We start from the raw sequence: 9,582 nt of genomic DNA on the forward strand, positions 1-9,582 counted from the left end.
TGTTTTTGTGTTAGGTATATAAAATTCAATAAGACATGAGGCGAGGTCGCGTGATCTGAGTAGAGTTTCTCCCGGTCGTGCGGGACAGTGGTCGAGACACCGTTTTGCGCGTCCAGCGTGCCACGTGTTGCCAGATTTCCACATTCTTCAGTTGTATTTGAAAACTCGAATCGGTTCTTTTCCTTTTTTAAATGATAAAATGGCAGAATAGAAGTTAGTAGAAGATGCTAACAACATGAAGACAAGAAAACTACAAGGTTTTCTTCATTTGCTATCGGACTTTGAGCATGCATTTGAATCAATGTCTTGTTGAATCATCCCATGAACTTCAGGAAACTGGTAGAGATTCATGCAGCAGTACCTAATTGGTCAAATCAGCATCACTGATCTTGTTATAGTAGTAATTTTAAATTGTGCACCCTTTTTTCTGTGTGGCAGCATGTATTTATCAAGTAATTTGGCGGTTGCGAGTAGGTAGTTAAAAACTGCATCCCAATATGCGCAGTACGTACCTACGCGTATCTCTCGTGTCACGTCACTTCACACGATCGCCATTTGCGGCTACAGGAGTAGAGTTTCGAGAAATCGAACTCGATCATGACTTGTTAAAGGTGAAGAAACTTTATCGACACAAGTACTCAGGGAAGTGGAGTGCCCCAGGGGCTGACCACCCCTGCCCACTTAGATGGCTTGAACTCTGAGGGGTTTTGAAATTAGCTTGAAAGTGGGAAAAAGATAAAAAATATGAGATTTATTTTCCTGGTATTTTTCATGGTTCGCTGAATCAGCACTTGACATCAGTCTTATACCATGCGATCAAAATCCTTGAACTTCCAAAGGCGACTCGACAGCAACTCATTTTTGATCGCCCGCTATAAGAGTTAGTGCGCATCGCGCTATCATAAATACATATACCGGGTGGTGCCTAGCGCGGCGCAGCATAGGGATTTCAATGGTAATTTCTTTATAGTCAATTACTAGCTCCCCTAATTATTTTAGAGCAAAAGTCTAAATACGTTTTTTTTATAGAAAAAAATACTGCATCTGTTCATACTTTCAGTTATAATTTTCCGTTTTTCGAAACCGTAGAAATCTACAAAATAAAAAGGTTCATTTTACAATACATCAAATATGCCTTGGAATTACCTAAAAAACAGCGTTCGCGTTTCATTATTTGCCTTTGACGTATATTAAATTTATACTTGTTTATAAATTAGTTAAAGAACTGCAAGTGCAATAACGTTCAAAGTGTCCGTAAAAACCATCAGGAAAACGACAATACATTCAACGTTTTGGCTGCAGTAGCGGAAAATCCGAATATAAGTTTAGGAACAAATCTTCTTCAAATCAGTTTTTTTTCTTCGATTATGTAGGTACTCTGATTGCGGAAAATGATAAACAAATAGTATCTGATGCAGATGCAGCATACATTCTCTAAAAAAAACATTACCCTAAGATGCCTTTTATTGCGTCGATTAGTTGAAACAGAATTAAATATGAAAATCGTTCGACGTCAAACAATGATAACTTAGATGCGAAGCGCTTGTAGTTTGTTAAAAGATTCCAAAGCATCACTGATTTATAAAAATGTAATTTTTTATTCTATCGATTTCTACGGTTTTGAAAAATGGAAAATTATAACTAAAAGTATGAACAGATGCAGTATTTTTTTCTCTAAAAAAAACGTATTTAGACTTTTGCTCTAAAATAATTAGGGGAGCTAGTAATTGACTATAAAGAAATTACCATTGAAATCCCTATGCTGCGTTGCGCTAGGCACCACCCTGTATAGGTACTATATACTCACACGTTGAAAAACTTTGTGACAACAGACTATACCTACTGGACAGATCCTTATTAAAATTTTCAGCACCATACCAACCAAATGAACATAACCATTGAATAAAACAGTGTTATTAAATTACATAGCATAATTTAAAAATAAAATGACTGATATATAAACGTCACTTTCGTGAAGGCCATCTAATTAACATCCCGCTCGAGTATAGGGGAGCGAAGGGTAATCACGTGTAACAGTTTAGTTTATTTATATTCAAATTTCAAAATTACCGCTTGCTACGTTAGGCAGGATATAGGTGAGATGGCGCCACTTGTACGCGTGCTTCTTTCCTTGCGCAGGATCGCGTTAATTTTTCACTTCATTTCCGTTTTAAAGCCAACGAGGTTGTACTTGTAGAGCGTGGCATTGTGAATTCTTCTAAAACCAGTGGGTAATATTTGCCATCATTCACGTAAAATCTCTGGCAATTTTACCTGTTTATTGGCGTTGTCGAGTAGAGTAACTCAGAAGCCGTTTTCTCCGTTGTGAGGCTATATCTGGTGGAAGTTCATCGCCCTACCTACATGTAAGTGAAATGGCGTTGGCTTTCTTTTACGTTATGTTATCTAAAATTCTTTCAGATTCACAACCTCTTGGATAATTTCCATATTTCATTGATTTAAGTATTTTTCATTACCCTCCTGACGATTTCAGGTATGTTATTAAAAATCTCGTTAGGGAGTGTTACATCTTCATTACTTTTAGGGGGTCCATGTAGTAGACGAATTCTTGTACCGGTCAATCCATGTAGTAGATGAATTCTTGTACCGGTCAATCCATGTAGTAGATGAATTCTTGTACCGGTCAATCCATGTAGTAGATCAATCCTTGTACAGACGAATCCTTGTAGCTATCCGGCGTACCACCGAGTAGATAAGCGCTAACACCTAAACGATACCGGGAGCGACCAGCTGATTGTGGAATTTTCGGAAGATACGATCTTTTACACAACCTTTTTTTTATTTGCTTCAATACCGTTAATCTAGTGTAACCTTCCGACGATTTATGATCGGAGCTTTGTATTTTGTTCGCATCAAGTGTTTGAGGTCGTGACTCTCTTCAAGAGCAACGCACCTGTATTTAACGTATGGGTAAACGAGCCGGCTACGAGTAAGCTATTTTTGGCCCTTCCGGCTCATATAATCGTTCCGAGCGTTGTAGCTTGGGGTTTGTTTTTTGTGTTACAGAACTGGAACTTCGAAGGAGAGCTCTTTTTCGGAGAAGACAGCGTATGTGTGATTCAAGGTAAGATTTTTAATTTACTTGTACCCAGTGTTGCCTATATGAGTTGTTATTCGGGTTAACTTAATGCAATCTTTGAATCCATTGAAATCTTAACTACATTTTTGCTCGATCATTGTTGTAGGGGGCTGGTAACGTAATTATTAGGGAAGTGTTCATGAATTTATTTGGGGGATTGTTTTTGTCATTTAAAGTATTTGTTATTGTCGTATTGAAGATACATTTTATTTGCCGATCCTGCACCGTTTTGTCAGGATTAATAAATCAGAATTGCTCGTAGTGAATTTATTATTTGGCTCTCTTGTGTTTTCCCAATTTCTATACAGGAGAGGTCAGAATTTGTGCAAAATTGGGTGGCGCTCAACTAATCATTTCTAGTAACTACCAAAGATCAAAAACTTATGTTATATGCCCAAACGAACAAACCGCTGTGGAAGATTCTCATCTCGAGCCCTTCTTTTAATTAAGAATCTGAGCTAGCTGGCCGTTTATGCGGCGGGGTTTGAGTTTTACAGCGCCGAACTAACCTCACGTTATAAAGTGACACCCTTCAACGTGTGGCCTGGGCATAATTTGTTTAAATTTAAGTTTTTGGCCTTATTTTTAAATTATCTCTTCTAAATTGAACTTCGTACTTGCAACTTATTTTTTATTTGTGGTTATTACTGATATTTGTGTATTTCTTGGTATTTAACAGGTACCTATATTGTGTTATCTTTTTATATTTGTATTTTGAATTTATTGTGTGATCATGGCTATGGAAATTAACCGATTAAGAGAGGCTGAACTCCAATATGAAATTGAGATTAGAGCGGGACAAATGGGGAGTAATATGAACGAAAGTCGTTTAATTCTCAGAAAATTGTTAGAGTTAGAGAAAGCACCTGGTTATGTTGCTCCAGAGTACCCTTTTACCTTTGCTCAGGATTTAGCTGCTCTTACTGAATTGACAGTGATCCTTCAGAATAAGATTGACAATTTTGATGATGCTTTTGGGGGAGGTTCATATTTGTCAATTGTTACCATGCTAGCTCATGCCGATAGACGTTTACATAGGACTCGCACATTATTGCCTGAACAATTAAGTAAACTTGGGGAATTAGTTGGTTTATTTCGACAATTAAGAGCTTCACTCGATAACAAAGCTTTTCATTTTAACGATTCAATTATGCCTTCAGCAACTGCTGTAGTTTCTTCTACACCTACTAGACGTACTGCAGAACTACAACCAAGATTATCCGTACCGAGTACTCCTGTACATAAATGGGGATTAAAATTTTCCGGGGATAGTAGAGGTGAAACTTTGAATTCATTTATCGACCGAGTTGAGCGAATGGCTCGTGCTCGTGGAGTAGATCATCCAAGTTTATTTGAGACTGCCTACGATTTATTTGAAGGTACTGCGAACACCTGGTACAACATTAATTCTCATAAAGCTACTTCATGGGAGCACTTAGTGCAATTACTACGAGATGCATTACTACCACCACACTATGAGGAAGATTTGCTCGACGAAATTAAAGCTCGTTTACAGGGTCAGAATGAAAAAGTAGACATTTATTTTGCAGTAATGCAGGGTTTATTTTCACGACTAAAATTACAACCTCCAGAATATGAACAAGTCCGTTTAATTAAACGCAATTTATCACCATTTTATTTGACTAAATTAGGTCCTAATGTTCCTCAGACATTAGATGAACTTTTAATTGAATGTAGACGTTTTGACGATATCAAACATGATTTAGACAGACACCACGCCTTACGCAACCGAACATCATTACCATTACTCGAACCTGGGTTTAGCTGTCCCACCAGTAGTCGACAAATGTCACCACGTCCACCTATTTATGCAATGGAAACTCCAAATTCTCCTTGCTTTAATTGCCAAAAATTAGGTCATCATCGGGTTGATTGTCCTGAACCAAGGCAATTATTTTGCTGGAAATGTGGCGCACAAGGCGTTACGGTGCGCAGTTGTTCTTTTTGTTCGGGAAACGCTCCGAGAAACGCTCATTAAGTCGTCGTGACGTTTCTTTAGTACAGGCGACAAAAATTTTGAAAATTTCTTCCAAACCTAAACTTGACTTTTTATTACAGCATGTGGGAAATGACTTGAGACCTTATGTCCAAATTAAAATTTTAGACATTCCTTTTTTGGGATTATTAGATTCTGGCGCTTCACGTTCTTTTATCAATTCCGATACTTTAATTCAATTGCAAATACTCAATTTCAATTTTGTACCGAAAGTTATTTCTTGTACGGTAGCAAATAGCTCCGATGCACATTCGATTGGTTACATCACTGTGCCAATTACCTTAAAGGATCGTACTGTGCTGTTAGATTTGTTGGTGATGCCTGATTTGGTTACTAATTTAATCCTGGGAGTAGATTTTTGGGATAGGATGGGTATCATTCCGAATATTAGCGATGACTGTTGGCATTTTACTTCTTGCACGCCAACTCAACCTAGTGTGGCCATAGTGGAACAGTCTCGTCTCACTGATGAACAACACCATTCTTTACAAACCCTCTTAGATCTGAAATTTTCGCTCATGGGAGACAAGTTAGGATTAACCCCAGTAGGTAGACACGAGATACGCCTGGTAGAGGGCGCTGTTCCTATTAAACAGCGGTACTATCCAGTAAATCCGATTAAACAGAAAATCATTAACGACACCATTGATGAGATGCTTAGGGACAGAGTCATCGAACCATCGAACAGCGGATGGGCTTCACCTGTCTGTCTGATTCCCAAGAAAGACAAAACCTATAGATTTTGTGTGGACTATAGGAAACTTAACTCTTTAACTGAGCGCGACGCTTTTCCTTTGCCCTATATCAATACCATCTTAGACCAATTACGTGACGCTAAATATCTTAGTTCCCTGGACATTAAGTCAGCTTATTGGCAAATAGAGGTTGCTGAGAATTCGCGCCCTTTCACAGCTTTTACTGTGCCTGGTCGTGGTCTTTTCCAATTTCGAAGGATGCCCTTCGGCTTGACTAATGCCCCTGCGACTTTTCAGCGCATTATCGATACCATTTTGGGACCTGAATTGCAACCCAACGTTTTGGTTTATTTGGACGATGTGGTTATTATATCACAAGACTTTGACTCACATTTAAAAATTTTGAACACCGTTTTTGACAAATTAATTGCTGCTGGCTTCACTCTGAATAAAAACAAATGTCACTTCTGCCGTTCAGAACTTAAGTATTTAGGGTATGTTGTGGATTCCTTTGGCTTACACCCAGATCCTGACAAAGTCAAGGCGATTTTAGATATTCCAACACCCACTACGGTGAATGATATACGACGTTTCTTAGGAACTTGCGGTTGGTACCGTAGGTTCATTCCTGATTTTTCAACCGTTCTTGCTCCTTTAACCAGACTTCTTCGGAAAAATGTTAAATTTGAATGGACGTCTGAATGTGAGGAATCTTTTCTCAAATTAAAAGAACTTTTGGCAACTGCACCTGTGCTCAATTGCCCGGATTTTACCAAACCTTTTGTCCTTCAGACCGATGCTTCTGCTTATGGGCTAGGAGCTGTCTTGACTCAAACTTTTCCGGATGGGGAGCGAGTGGTATGTTATTTATCCCGATCATTATCCCGAGCGGAACAAAATTACAGCACGACTGAACGTGAGTGCTTAGCAGTCATTTGGGCGGTAGAGCAACTTCGACATTACCTCGAGGGAGTTTCTTTTACAGTCATTACTGACCACCATTCTCTTTTGTGGTTGCATTCTTTGAAAGACCCCCAAGGACGTTTAGCACGCTGGGCTCTTCGTTTACAGCCGTATACCTTTACTCTTGTCCATCGTAAAGGCAAGGACAATATTGTTCCCGATCTTTTGTCACGTACTGTACCTGTGATCGAAGCTGTACATTCTTCAGATGTTACGGTGGATCCGAACGATTTCAAAACTTCTAAAGACCCTTGGTACCTTGGTATGTTTGAAAGATTAGAGCGAAGTCCTCATAAATATCCCGATTGGCGAGTGAAAGATTCGTTGTTGTATAAATATATCAAGTCCGCTTTACAATCTCATGATTATGAAAAATGGAAACTTGTTGTTCCTTCTGATTTTAGACAATCTCTTATACAAGAGAACCACAATAATGTTACTTCAGGACACCTTGGTGTTTATAAGACCTTTTGGCGCATTCATCACCGATATTATTGGCCGAGAATGAAGTGCGATATTAAGCGTTATATTTCTCGCTGTACCACCTGTGCACAACATAAACCTGAACAACTTCGACCTGCAGGGCTTATGGGTTCACATCCTCAAATTTATGAACCGTGGCAGATGATCAGCTTAGATTTTATTGGTCCTTTACCTCGATCCACTCAAGGGCGAACTCATTTATTAGTTGTTAGTGACTATATGAGTAAATTTGTACTTCTTTTTCCCATAAGGACGGCGAATGCCAAAACTCTTGTCAAATGTATTGAAGATTCTGTATTTCTTGTGTATGGAGCTCCACAATTCCTTATTTGTGACAATGGCGTGCAGATGCGCAGTAGACTCTTCTTAGATCTGTGTGAAAGCTACCGTGTAAAGGTTCGGTTTACTCCTTTTTATCATCCACAGGCTGATCCTGCGGAGAGGGTGAATCGTGTGGTAAAGCAATTGATAGCCACTTACGTTAAGAACAATCACAAACATTGGGACGTTCATTTAGCTTCGATAGCTTGTGCTCTTCGAACTTCTAAGCACGAAACCATAGGTGTGACTCCCTATCGTGCTAATTTTGGGAAAGAATTTCGTATTCGAGGGGACAGCTTCGACACTGACATGACGGACAATGAGCCGATTGACGTAGAACAACGGTTAGCGCAACAGCAAGGACTGTACGACAAAATTATTGCACGCATTAAAGACAGTCATGACCGCAACAAGCAACATTATGACTTACGACGTAGGCATGTTAACTATGAGATAGGAGATTTGGTTTGGCGTAAAAATAAGACTTTGTCTGATGCCACTAAAGATTATTCAGCGAAGTTAGCCCCCAGATTTTTAGGACCATTTACGGTTAGCCGTAAAATGGGGTATTTGACCTATGAGTTGAAAGATTCTAATGGTAAATCTTCTGGAACGTGGCACGTCCAGGATCTCAAACCTTATATTGAACCCGATGATCATGGTTAGACATTTATTGTCGCCGGATTGCTTGTTTGTTGACGATTTTGAACCACTAATTTTGACGTATTCTTATTCTTGGATTTGACTTTGATATATGTATTTATATGTTATATGTTCCATATTTCTTCTTCTTCTTACTTTTTGGGTGGTTTGGTTGGGCACAGGGGATGGACTCTCGGATCGTAGCAACAACACCTGCTAGGGGATTCGTCCCGATCCATTATCCTCCTTCTTTCTTTTTCTATCTGCACCTCAAACACTTTTCTTCTTCTAATTTCCTCAGGGGAAATTTGGGAGAGGTTGCCCTTTTCTTTTCGCTTTCCTATATTCTATCTTTTTCTACTCTTCTTTCTTCCATTTCCGTTCCATAGAATGAATGAATGTTTGAATGGATGGGTAGTTGACACACAAGAGGAAGGGGGTGGGTGCGCCTTCCCTGTGCGAGCCTCGGTGACCATGGGACCCCTGGAATCGGCATGAATGAGTTTTTTTTTTCTCCGCAAATGTGATTTCTTCTTTCTCTCTTACTGTCTTCTATCCATAGCACCTTCTTCATTTCATTGCGCTAGTGCATGGTGGAGTTGGGTTGGAAAGGTACCTTCTTTTTGGGGGGTTTCCTTCTACACTTTTTCGGCAAGGGGGTCAAAATTTGGGCTTTTGTGTCGTTTTTAGTCAGGGAGGGGGGTTTCTTTATTTTGGGGATTTTGGTGCTGCATCACTTGAAACTGTAGGGTTTCTTTCTTCTGGGTGGGCACTGGATTTGGTTTTCTTGGGGGTGACTAGTAGTTGGATTGGGTTGTGGGAAAGGGGTTGCTATTGTCATGATACCCGACGGCGCGAGATTCCATCTTTACGCGAGGGCATGTCAATACCCGATTTTGCATACCTTTTCCGCTGCTGGAGAACCTGGGAAAATTCTTTGAAGGTGAAATTCTTTGGGGGGGAGTTTTTTTTACACTGGGGTGGGTTTTCGGGTTTTCAATTTGTTTGCTTCCTTTTCGAGTGTGTGTGCTGGGTTTTTCGATCGTCGGAAAACTTGTAGTTTCCCTCCTGTCGAAGGAGAGGGGGGGTGTAACAGTTTAGTTTATTTATATTCAAATTTCAAAATTACCGCTTGCTACGTTAGGCAGGATATAGGTGAGATGGCGCCACTTGTACGCGTGCTTCTTTCCTTGCGCAGGATCGCGTTAATTTTTCACTTCATTTCCGTTTTTAAAGCCAACGAGGTTGTACTTGTAGAGCGTGGCATTGTGAATTCTTCTAAAACCAGTGGGTAATATTTGCCATCATTCACGTAAAATCTCTGGCAATTTTACCTGTTTATTGGCGTTTTCGAGTAGAGT

Source organism: Photinus pyralis, unplaced genomic scaffold (genome assembly GCF_008802855.1).
Source record: "Photinus pyralis isolate 1611_PpyrPB1 unplaced genomic scaffold, Ppyr1.3 Ppyr1.4_LG4, whole genome shotgun sequence".
In the NCBI taxonomy this organism is placed as follows: Eukaryota; Metazoa; Arthropoda; class Insecta; order Coleoptera; family Lampyridae; genus Photinus; species Photinus pyralis.